Here is a 12,797-nt window from a genome sequence, read left to right on the forward strand (position 1 = left end):
AAACCAGGAACCAGTAAAAAACACCTTCTTCATGCTGAAATGTGGGAAGGCAAGTGTCTGCTGGAAAACCATGGAGGTATCAATCCCGAAGGGCAGGGCTGAGCACATTTCCATCTGTGCAGGCAGGTCTGCAGTCCCGAGCACGGGGGAAGATTTGTGTGATGAATCCTGGCTGTCTGGCAAAGTGTGAGTGGCCCAGCAGGAAGGTTGTACAAATGATTGAGGGAGGATTTGGAGACTAATTAGTGTGACAGAGACTTTAGAAATATCATCTTGTTACCATCTTCGAATCCACTGTCTGTTACTTCAGCACAATCCTTGTGCTTTTCATTTCTTCGCACATCTACATCTGATGGAAATAGTTAGCACCTGCATAGCTTTGAGTGGAAATTATCTGTCTAACCTCCACAGCTGAAGAAGTCGATTCTCCCTCTGCTGGCTTGTCTTGGAAGAAGCTCAGTTGCTGACATGGGTCTAATTCACACTAAAGGCACCGGTGAGTTTGGGATGTTACCACTTCCACAGCCCTGTGGTGCCTGTTTATGTTGCTGCCGACAGGTCTCAGACCACAGCCAGTCTCCAGCAACCCAGTGCAACCCTCCTCACTGAGCACTTCTGGAAAAGCTTGTATCCCAGGGTCTCTCTTTCTTCCTGATGGCTGCAGTCACTTATCCTGTGATAGCAAGAAGATATCAGACTGAAATAAGTGCTTAGCAGCCAAGAAGCACTACTGTTCCATTTAAACCTCATTCTTATTTGTTTTACTGGTGCATGAGCTAAGCATCTTCTTAGCAGACACAAAGGAATCAGGAGGTTTGTAGGGTTGCAATTGTTGAGCCACAGCTGCCACCCACAAACTGTCTCTCACTAGGTATGTAGCCCAGGCCTTCCAGCTGGGTGCTTGCACATCCATGCCTCTGTCTCCAACCAAGAGATGCAGTTGCAGGATTCATGGCTATGTTTGATTAGTTGGTGAGTGAATTGGTAAGATACCTGCTCCTCCATCTGTTCTCCCTTTTCTCAGTGCTCCTCTGTGGTGCAGGGTGGATGCACGCATTTGTTTGCATCATTCTCTCCCTGCATTTACCTTTGTGGTTTTAATGTCATACTTCACACACAAATGAGCCATGATTTGCACCCCCTCCTCAGCTTGCACCAGATCAAATTCTAGCTATGTGCAAGGTAGTGAAAGTGGCATAACAGATCTGTCTAATCAGGCTCGCCCAGTGCCCACGTTATCCTCCGTGCTCAGCAAGAAAGGAGCTTAAAGCCAGGGTGAGAAAGAGATTCCTCGCTAAAGATCAGCTGAGAGTTGGGTGGGATTTCACCCATGCGACTCCGACATTCCAGCAGGGCCCCTGGGCACCCCCTTCCCTCTCCCACTCTGCAGTGCATACTAGGAGAGACCGCATGGAAAGGGGAGCCAAGGAGAAGCAGGAAGTATTCAAATGTATTTAATTTCAGGGTGACCTTTAACAGGTGTGGATTTACTGATGGGGAGGGGAGCGGGAAGTAAGTGAAGGATTAAGGGGACTTTACCCTCCCTCCGCTTTAAGCACCAGCTTGCACAGCATTCCAGTACTGCAATATGCAATTTGTGGCTGTATGGCTTTGTATCTTCTGCCTCCCTCAGTTCTGGTCAGGGTCGTGGCTGCTCCTGGTCTTTAGGAGAGATGGGGATTTAATAGGTGGAATTCTGTACAGCCAGGTCTATCAGATATAAAGCTGGGATGTGAGGACGGGGGAGGAAAATCACCTTCTTATCTGCAAGGGTTGGCATTTAACCCATAGTGGAAGTGCACAGTTGAGGCAAACACAAGGTGTGTAGTACATTCCCTGGGTGACTTTGCCTGAAGATCTTCTCTTCTTGTCCTAGTGCTGCCGCATGCTGTTGAACAGCTGCTTTTCTCTAACCCAGTGGCTGCTGCATTTTAGTGATGGATTAAGGCAGCTCCCCATTTTTCCTTATCCCTCTCTGAGGGGAGTTATGGAATTTAATTAATTACATTTTGTAAAACACGATGAGATTCTTGGATGATAAATGCTACACAAATGTAGAGTACTTTTTAATGAGCACTGTATGACGGCTGGAACAAAATGCTTGTTTAATCAAATCGATCTGAGCTGCAAAAATCCTCACCCTGCTGCTATCAAACAGAAATTTTGCCAGGCGCTCTGTCTCTCACTGGCTGTTTGATTTGCGGGTCCCAAGGCATTTTTAAAAACTTTAACAAAATAAAAAGGCTAGGAGAATATGTATTTATCTACATTTTATAGATCTTTCCCTGTATCTATGCAGTTTACATTATATAACGATCCCACTGAAGAGAAAGGAAGGGAAAAATCAGTTCGCAGATTGGCTGGATGTCACGGCTGTGGCAGGGCTGTACATACCTGCTCTAGTTTTGCCTGGCCAGGTCAGGCACCGGAGTTCTGGCACCATGTATTTTGTGTTTTACAAGTTTCCTGCAGCTGTGGGTCTGTGAAATCAGCCTGGCTGCAGCTTCGCTGGAACTCCCTCCTGAGCAAACAAGGTTAAAATGAAGTCTAGGGATGTCTGTCTTTTTTGTACACTGCAACATAAGCCTCCCCACAGAAGTAAAGGTAGTCTCTGTAATGAAAATTGCAGCCTGCTGTAATTGCAAGCAGAGTGCCATTTCTTTTGCTGGGTTTCAGTCAAGAAAAAAAAAAAAAGAGTAATTTCTTGAGCTAAAAGAACTGCCTTGGGCTACGCGGTGGCTGGAACTTCAGCCTTACACTTCCTCTAGAAGGCTGCTTCTGCTGCTATCAGAATGCTGAAGCATCAGATCACCAGTGAACAGAGGAGAGATATGACTTGAAGCAGCACTTAAAGTTGAGCCTGGAAGAAGCAGGTGTCATCCAGTGGTGACACAGCCCAGTCCTACCCAGCCTTTCAGATCCAAGGATGCTCTCAGCAGAGGCTACTATGGTTTCTAGTACTGGTGGTGTGGGATTGAAATGGTGGCAGTGATCAGTTAAAGCCGCCTCTCTTTCATCGGCATTACCATTCCCTTAAAGCTGTTGCTGTGCAAAATTTGCCTTTTGTCAACCTTTTATAACCTCTGCTTCTTTTGGTCAGTTGGAGTTTTCCTTAAGGGGAGAAGAAGAGGGCAAGAATGGCCTCTGTGCAGATATTGGCTGGCTGTGCTGGGAAGGAAAAAGAAGACACAAGAAATGAGCCATTGAAGAAGCTGTGGTGATATGAGAGGGATGAGTGAGACATTTGAGGGAATAACCGACCTATCAACCAATCTAACAAGCAATTTGTCTTTCTTCATTATAAGCCAGCACCATAGTGGGAGAAACGGAGGGCCGTTCTTCAGAAGATTTATTGCCCTGTAGCATCTGTGTGAGAAAACTCTAAGTGCTGAGTAGAGCAGGAAATTGAAAGTAGATCGCACAACCTGCAATTCAACAAAGTTCTTGGATCTTCTGTGGAAAGAGAGAGTTGGAGTTTCAGAGCTGTCTCTAGCCTGTAAGGCTTTCTCAGTCCTCAGAGATGAACCAATGTAGGTTTGATTAGGGCTTATGGAAGCTTTGTTATTTAGTGGTGTAGATGATAAAAGCATCCTAGAGTGCTGCGTTAATGAGCACAGAGGAAAATGCCTCCCCATGCTGTGATGGATCCAACTGTGCCTGAGACTGGTGAACCAAGTGTACTTACGTGAGCTATTGGAGTTTACAGGACCTCTGACAGGAGAGGGGTGCCTATGTTTCTTGCCTGTGAATGTATCGCTCTACAGCCCTCTGTATGTACAGCATTTTCTCAGAAACCAGCCTCAGGGACAATTATACATTAATAGCTACTTCTTTCAGAAGCAGCCAGCCCTGCTCCTGAGAAACAGCTATTTTCAGGCAGTCTTGTTCCTGAGGAACTGCTATTTTTAGTGGGTTCTATTTCTGAGGCAAAAAAAAGAAGAAGAAGAAGAAGAAGCCATTTCTGTATCCCTCCACCATGGCCCAGACCCACTGGCTGTGGTTGCCTTGCAGTTTACAATAAACATTTCCTCTTTACATCTCAGTAGCCTGATGAAAGTGGTTCTCCAGCCATTAGAGAATGCAGCAATCTGAGCTGGGGCTAATTATGCAGGGAGGGCTTGTGGGAGGCAAAGCTGTGCTCACATACTATAGATTCCATTAGAACGAGTAGGGAGATGTAATGGGGCTCTCCTGGGAGATGCAGGACTTTTAGATACCTAATTTGGAAGTCCGTTCTGGTATCCATTTTCAACATCCCAAGAGTAATGATTAATCCCATACTCTGGGTTTCTCTGAATCAGTTTGTAGCTGTAGTAAATATGGGCTGAACATGATAACGTCATTGATGCTGTGGGTAAATGACTTGAGGCAAGAGAAGCTCGGGTTTTGTGGCCATTAACTTGCTGTGCACAGTCATCTGGCAGTGACTTCAACTCGGGAATCTGCAGCTGAGATAAAAGAGGCTCTGTCAGACCTGAGGAATGTGGTGTTTTGCAATGTAAGTATCTAATATGCTGAAGGCCCCATAAAGACAACCCAGCAATGCTGTGTTCTCATTCCTGCAGCATCCCAACAGCACGGATTCAGAGATCTTCTGTATCTTCTAGTGGCTGTGGCCTTTCACAGGGCATTTGGTAGATGCAACCACATGAAAATTCCAGTAATATCTTTCTGTTATTCACAGATATAACGGAAATACTGGTGTCCTGACACAAGGGTGAAGAGATTCTCACACACCGAAGCTGCCCTGAATTTCAGCAGAGCCTGTGCAAGGTTCATCTCAGGTGTGTTTGACCTCTTCCCTACAGCTCCTTCTGCCTCTCACAGGTGTGTCGCTGAAGGTAACAGGTTTGGGTGACTGTGGCATCAACAAAGAATCGTGTCTTGGCTGGTTTCTTTATACTTATAAGTCTTTCCTTGGTGGGGTGTTGCTCTCTGGATTCAACAGAATCAGCAGCTTTGGTCTTTGAACAGGGTCACACAGTACTGAAAAGAAGCCGCCCATCCTTGCTGCAGCACCGTTTGCTCAGGGGCTGCTCGCTAAAGAGTCTGGTGTGCGTGTGTGGTCTGAAGGTCACTTTTTCTCTGAGAGAGGCTCTTCTTTCCTGTCAGAGTGGGAAAGGGAGGCTGTTAGCGGTTCAGCGTCGTAAGCAGTTTCCCTCTGCTCTTGTGCAGGCGATACTGATGGACTTCATCTCTAAGCGAAGATTATTTATCTTGGTTTTAACTCTCTGCGAGAGAGGAACTTGGTTGTGTTTGTCTTGCAAAACCAGACACCCTTCCCTGCCCCTCTTGTATTAAAATATTCCTTGTATCCTCCCATCTCCAGGAAAAGTCATTATCTCTGGACAGTTTCTTGAAACCCAATTGCCTTTGTATTCTGGTCATAAGCAGAGCATTGTTCAAAGCTCAAGTGAGTCGTGGCTGCTTCTGTCACAATGAGAGCCCATTATTGGCACTTTTCCCTTCTTGCTGCTTCACTAGAGAAAGGCAGGCAAAAAATGGGACAGAAATCTAGGAAATGAAGGGTAATTTACAGTTCACAAAGGAGCCGTAAAAATTAATTAGCTGTCTGAGGATCCGTTCTGACCTGGGCTATGGAGTTTGTGCCAGCTCTTTGCATTGCATAAACTGTCTGTGCTGTGCTAGGCTGCTGAGATCAGGCTTGTGCTGTGAAATTAAGGCTCTTTGCTGAGGTAGAAGCGCTTTGGGGCGTGAAAAATGTGTATGCACACCTAATTTGGTGTGCCAAAGAGACATGATGGTGCATATAGCTCAGGTCATTACATGCTCAACTGGCGACTTATGACATTCACTATTAGTTGTCACAGTAACTGCTCATGTAAATTACGGATGCAGTTATCCACATAATTTAACACGGTACTCCTTTGAAAATCCAGGCCTAATTCCTCCTCCTTTTCCATGCTGGTGTCTGCATGGATGGTGCACACTTTACACACCGTATCTGTATAGTCAAATTCCAAAAGACAGCAGAGCCCCAGAGGGACTGGAGAGGCATCAAGGCGCTGGCCCAGCTGGGCTCTGGGCCAGTTTGGTCCTGCTGTGGGGTGCAGGAACTGAGCAACTTCAGCATCTTGCCAATCATGTTGCCAGCCCTCCAGTCAAGCCAGAGATCCCCACCTGGAGAAAGAACTTCACAAATCAGAAATGTCCTAAATTGGATCCTTTTTTGGTGCATAATTTTCAAAACTGTAATTTCCATTTGAGAACTATTTGTCCTGATCCTGAGCGTCAGCTGAACTAATTTTTTTTTTTTCCCTGTAGTTTAATTTAGGCAGCAGATGCCATCAGAATGTTAATGCCTTCTTAATTCTCACCTACATGCTTTTATTCTTATTAATTTGTTATCTGGGGTTTTAATATTCTATTTTTTTCCTACTTTGATCAGCTGAAATAATTTGATGGCAACATTTCAACAGGGCTTGCAATGGGAAAGTGTGTAATGGTGCATCACCAATGTATGTTGCTGTGTATCCTGCAGCGTGCTCAGCTGTTGTACTGTGCGAGCATGAATCATGTGATGGTTTTAGGTGATTATAGATGAGGCCTTACTTATCCCTGCTGTGAATAACTAGAGAGGGAACAAGCTGTAAGGACCGTTTCCCTGGTACAGGATTTTGCCCAGCGCAATCTAAAGGCTGGTGATACAGGAGTGTGATCCTAACCCATGGAAGTGCAACTGAGCTTGCATTCAATGTGCTTGGACAGCTGCCCAGCCACAGCGGATGCTTTCAGTCAGCACCCTTAAACCGTTGGTATGGGAAAGGCAATTAAGGTGTACCCACAGGACTCCCTGTTCTCAGCTCAGGGGCTCGGGGATGGTGCTTCCTACATGAGACCTGCACGGAGTGGGGCAAAGACCCTTCCCAGCTGGGATGGATGTCACCTCCCAGGACCAGAGGGCAGCAGGAGCTCTTTGCAGAGAAGTGGATGTGGATGGGTTCATTGCTGCTCCCCAGCTGATACCAGATCCGCCTGCACAGAGTTCAGGGAGGCAGCAGATTCTGAGACAGGTGTGGTGAAAGTTCTGTAGGGAAAGATGCTTCAAGTAACAAGAATAAAGTTAAGGAGTGCCAGACGTAATGACCGGTGTTAGTAATTAAATCAAACCACTTCTGTGTAAAGGAATAACAATGCCCAAGTCCCAGCTATTTTCTCAGTCAGTGCAGTTCACTCCCTCCAGGCAGCAGAGAGAGGAGACAGCTCGCCAAACCTTGCTAGCTGCTTTGATACCAAGCAAGTGAAGAATCTCGTTTGCCTAGGAGAGGATGGGAATGACCTGAATCCACCTGAAGGAGGTAAATAAACAGTGGGAGAGGGGAAATATAGACTGTTATGGATAACTGGCTAGGCTGTGTGTGTTTTTGCACAAGGATCTTTGCACCAAGCCAGGCAAATACTAACCAGTACTATGTGCTCAGAGGTGCTGATTGTGTTCATTGGAGCACAGTGACTCCAGGTCTGAGCTCACTCATATCCAGGCAGCCTGAAGGGTGACTGAAATGGTAATGATTTTGTGAAAGAAAATCTCTGCATTCAGACCAAAGACAGGGGCCTGGGAAACAGCTGCATCCAGCAGTGTTGTGGGAAGTACCTGAGCAGAGTGAAACTGTGACTTTCATTTGAGCAGATGTAGTCCATCTGCTGATGGGATCAGGGATGGGACAGCTTCTTCTGGAAAGCTGGGATTAAAGTACACAAGCAGTGCATGCAAATTAGGTATCAGATTATGCACATGCGAACCATGACGGCCTTCTGGTATTTTGGTTGGCTTCCAAGTCTGGATTTGAAGTCCTTTATTTCTAGTGCATGAAGACAGAGCTGATGTGCTGTGCCTCAAAAGATGCTTCTGCTCCTGCTGTCCAGATTCCAGCTTGACCCAGTGCAATGATGGTCATACACTCAGTGCAAGCTGTCCCCCCTCCCTCTGTACTTCCCTCCACAGGAAAGTGGATCCTTCTGCAAACAAGTCCCAGCTTGGACAGGGATGCCAGAGGAAGAAAGTTTCAAAGGCCAGGTCCTTCCACAGGCTTTGCCCTGTCCATCACTCTTGAAACTCAGTCCCATTAAAAGACAATAGCTTTATGGCTGATGGGAACTGCTGCATGACACATCGGATATTGTGTATAGGACTTGAAGAGGTCGATGAGAGCTATCTGAATCATTCATTACCCAGTGAAGTAGATGAGTGACTGCAATTGTCCTTATCCTTTTAGAGAAGGATGCTCAAGCACAAAAGCGTTGAGAGATTTAGTGAGGGTCCCTAAAGGAGGAAGCATTAGAGCCCAGAAATAGTGGTTGGTCCCATGCTCAGACAATTATTCTTCACTTGTTTTTCTCTGAAAATCATATACTAATGTTGTTACAGCTGGTCAGCTTGTGCCATAGAAACACCATAATGTGAATTCATTCTTTTCTACAATTTTTTGGTAGTCCATGCATCAATCCCAGTTCACCAAACAGTTCCCGCTGTGTCTCCATGATAAGCTTTCTTTCTCGGTAGGTGTTCTGTGTGCTTGGTTGATCATTCAGTTCACATGGGGATTTTCCTGATTCATGTTCAGCAGAACGAGGCTTATTTTAAAAACAAAAAAAAGATCCTAAATGTTAGATTGCTGCTAACAGTCCCTGGGGCTGCGTGGAAGGGCTCATTCTTCAGGCTTCCTGAATGGTTTCTTTGGTTCTCAGCAGCTCTCGCGCTGTTCATGAACAATGCTGTTATTTGTGTCGTTATTGCAACCAGACGCACCAGCAGTGCCAGGTGCTGTACAACCACAGAGCAGCTGGGTGGTCCTTGTCCTCAGGAACTTGGGAGATCAAGGTTTGCTGCAGGCCAGATCTGTTTTTATCCTTCCAGCTTTAATGCAATCCTGAGAGGTAAATAACAGAAAAAGCAGAGCGGGAAGAAGGTCTTCTACCTGAGATATGAATCTGAGGTAATTCCAGGATGGTGGAGAATAGGGAAGTCGGTATATACACACTGTTAAACATGTATAAATGGGGGACTTCAAGAGACCTTCTCTCTATCTGGGAATAACTAGAATTCCTGCTAAATAAGCCTCAGCAATTCATGCGGCAACTAGTGTGATCTTGATTTTGGGGCACTAAAAGAACAAGCCTCTTGATCCTTGGGTTTTTTGGTGTTTTGGGGGGCATTATCAGTTTCTTTTCTCTGTTTTTTTTTCTTTCCCATTTCCCAGCCAAATGCTCAAACGTACCCAGAAAAGCCTGTTCTTTTCCCAGCTGGCTGCATCTCTGTGGAGGGAGCCTGTGGCCCTCTCCTGTTTCAGGCCCATTTGACCTTGCCTTGTAACCAGATGTTTCACTGGAGAGCTTGCACTTGGGAGAGCCTGGGTTGCGTTCAGCTGCTGGTGAACTCTCTGCCTCGGTCAAGCGGCTATAAACAAAACCAGCCCAAGAAAAACAAAACCTTTTCTAAACTGGGTTGGCCAAGGACGGAACTGAATCCAGAGATACAGATGGCTTTTATGAGGCTGCGTAGAGAAGTTCATCTGTTAGCCCTGCTCTTCAAAGATGGGTTTCACTTAGCCAAAGTATCATTTTGGGGGGATAACATCTGTTGTTCCCCTGGTTTCCAAGGGTTTGGAGACATGTGACACAGAGACCCCTTCCAATGCTGCCCGTGGTGCATCGTACTGCTGGCAGCTGTCCATGCGTTTGAGTGAGTTGCAGGCCAAGAGTATTTAGAAAGCGGAGGCTTCCTGGTATGAAAGTCTCAGAAGAAGGAATCACAAGAAATCCATAGCAAAACCATTAGTCAGAGACATCCTTTCTTCTGAGAGGCCTGTCGCATGCTGCTAACATTATTCACCTGGTGCTTGCAGACAGGCTTTCTGCAGAAATGATCCCATCTTCCACACTTGGTCAGGAGAAGATGTGAGCAATGTTTCCTGGGATTAAAACTACAGCTGGAGTTGAGTTGTTCTTCTCTCTGGGAAGTGGCCGACTCTCAGAGTTCCCATTTTGCACAAGATAGAGTGAGACTGATCATTAGCTTTGATGTGCTTAGGGCTTCACTTGCAAGATGATATCTAGAACAGCACAGGGCCCCCTCATACTATTACTGTGACAGCTTACAGAAGTTAGGGGCTGCTGCCCCAGGCTCTCACAGCTTGCTTTGGACCCAGGATTCAGAACTGAGGAGGCTTTTCTCCATCTGAGTTGTGCTTGAGCAGGTTAGAGGGCAGAGGAGCTGTGTGAACAGTGAGATTTGCACCACCTCTGAACAGAATTGGTTCTTGAGCCAGAGTCATTCTCTGGCAAAAGGGTGTCTTACACTGAGTTGAGATTGCTGGGAGAAGGATTTCTTGGCACACTGGTCACTGCTGTACCAGGAAAGATGGAGGTTTGTTACTGAGCAGTGTACACACAGAATGGTATTGATACACACAGAATGGTATTGCTACCCACATCAGTGATGTCTCCTACGCAAGGGTCACGCTTGCCTGTCCCCAAACATCTGCTACTGCTCAGCAGACATCTACCACTGTGTTAAGATATTTATCCAATGTTCAGTATTCCCTCAAAGGGAAATGTGCCATCTTCTGCTTCTACATGTATACTAAATCCACTTTCTACAGCCAGGTACCAGCTCACTGTAGGAAATGTCGAGGTGACCTGGCTACAGCCCATGGCCAGTTTCTCCTCTGATCCATATCTGGCCCCATAAATCATTTTTAATAACCAGAGTGCACTTAATGCAGCAGTTCTAATGTGGGCTTGATCTGTTTAACCTAATCTGAGTATTAAAGCTGGTCACAGTGATATCTGAGCACCTGTGACTTCCTCAGACCGGCTAGAATTCAAGACTGTGAAGCCAAAGGCTTTTCCTGTTCATGCTGTACTGACACATCCCTCTTTGGGTGATTAATATCTTCCAGAGATGGCACTTGAGCCAAGGTAAGGAAGAGATGAATGGGACCATAGGGCAGATATTCCTCTCAGATTCCTGAATGACAAAGTTTCCAGACTTCCTAGACCTTGTATTCAGCATCTCAGGGAGACCTTCTTTTGTAAGAAGCTCTGGGGGTGGCATTACTCGGCCAACTGGGCACAACGAGAGGACTGAAGAGAGGAAGGGATCTGGTAACACTCTTCTGCCCCGTGTGCTTGGATCGACACTTCACTCTGTTTTAAACATCCGCTTCATCATTCCTGCTCTCCAATATCCCACTATAGCTCAGCAAAAGCTATTTTAATCCCTCATCATTCATCGGGAGGCCCCTTCCTGTTCCCTTTCTATCTGCTCCCGCATGCATGTATGTGCGTCTCTCCACCAAGAAATCCCCTGTGCTAGCTGTTGTTGGAAAGGTCACCCAGGGATATTCACAAACAGCAGGTGTAAAATTAACAACTGGTGCAATTCCAATCATCTGGCAGGAAGGAAAACATCGGACAATAGGTAGAGCCAGGGTAAAGTTTCCATCTGAAGGCTCATTGCCTGATATAGGACAGCAGATTGGTGGGCTGGGAACTCTCCTAAGAATGTGAAACCGATAGGGTATTAGCAGGCCCTCTCTGCCCCTCCAACACAATTGTTTTCAGCTTGCTCAAAAATATTTGGAAATGTTACTGAGCAGGATGTGTGGGCGAGAAGGCGTCCTCCAGCCAATCAGCCGAGTAGATTCCAGCCCTCCCCTTGAATTTCAAGCTTTTGTTTTTCCTGATGGAAAGGAAGGTGAATCCTCCATGATTAATTTAGGGATCTTAAAGCATTTTGGATGTAGCACGCTAACAAGTGGTGCTCTCAAGGATTACGGAAATTGTAGAGAGATGGGAAGATAAATGGGTGGATATGTGATCGGTATGGATTCTGACCCATTATCCTTCTTATTAGTGGAACCGATTTTAGCTGCATGGTACGATGTGAGTATTGCTCGATAATGGCATCTTGATGGTATAAGTTTTTTGGAGGCTTAAATGGTAGATCTTGTTGGAGCTTGACTAACGTCAACAACCAGAATGGTGGCCTGAGTCCATGAGCAAATGAGTAAGATTTATGGTATAATTCAGGCTGCGGATGTACCCAAGGAAAGTTGGCAGCACTGAAAACAGTGAAGACAATAGAGAATGGGAAAGATAGTTGAGAAGTTTAGTTTAAACTGTAGTGAGCTGAGTTGTTCTGCAAGTGTTAGAGAGAGTGCAGTAGCTGTTCCCAGCATGGAGAAAGAGTTTGGCCAAAGGTTTTAAGTAACACATAGCCTTTTCTCCACTAGAATTCAAACACAGAAGTCTTGCTCGTGTGAAGTAAGAGTAAATGGATGGGAATCACTACATCTCAAGAGCAGCACATCAGCACCTGTGGCTATGTGGCTTCTCTAGTCTTCTCTGCCCTTCTTTTTCACCTTCAAAGCTGTTACTGTGGCATGACACCAGGTTTCTTTTGACAAAATGCTACCACACCACAACCAGAACTTGTAGGCATATTTCCAGCTTATACAGTGCCCATCCTCTGCTTAAATAGGTCTGGTATGAGCTCCATCCACCACAGCATGTTCAGTGCTGAAAAACTGCTCTTGGCAGGTCTCTGAATCTACGTAGGGATCCCATTGCTCTTGCTTAGCAGGGGTCTCACACATGGACTGTGCTGACAAAGGATGGCTGGGCTGAGAGAAGTTCTGATAACACAGTGTGACCCTGACATACGTTGTCAGCAGCGTTGCCATCGCCAACGAGAGCAAGGGGGAGGACTGAAATTCGCCCGTTCAATTGGGCGAATTTGACACCTTCTCGTTCTTGTGTCCTCGTGGCTCAGC

The 12,797-nt window shown here is 46.0% G+C and overlaps 1 long non-coding RNA gene across 1 annotated transcript in view; it reads left to right on the forward strand.

The window, feature by feature from the left end:
• The first annotated feature begins 4,116 nt into the window (after nt 1-4,116).
• LOC138727417 (uncharacterized) overlaps nt 4,117-12,797 on the forward strand; it is a 29,947-nt gene continuing 21,266 nt past the window's right edge. The window contains exon 1 of the long non-coding RNA XR_011338554.1: nt 4,117-4,784. This is a non-coding gene — a long non-coding RNA (uncharacterized lncRNA). The remainder of the gene's footprint in view (nt 4,785-12,797) is intronic.

Source organism: Phaenicophaeus curvirostris, chromosome 16 (genome assembly GCF_032191515.1).
Source record: "Phaenicophaeus curvirostris isolate KB17595 chromosome 16, BPBGC_Pcur_1.0, whole genome shotgun sequence".
NCBI lineage: Eukaryota > Metazoa > Chordata > Aves > Cuculiformes > Cuculidae > Phaenicophaeus > Phaenicophaeus curvirostris.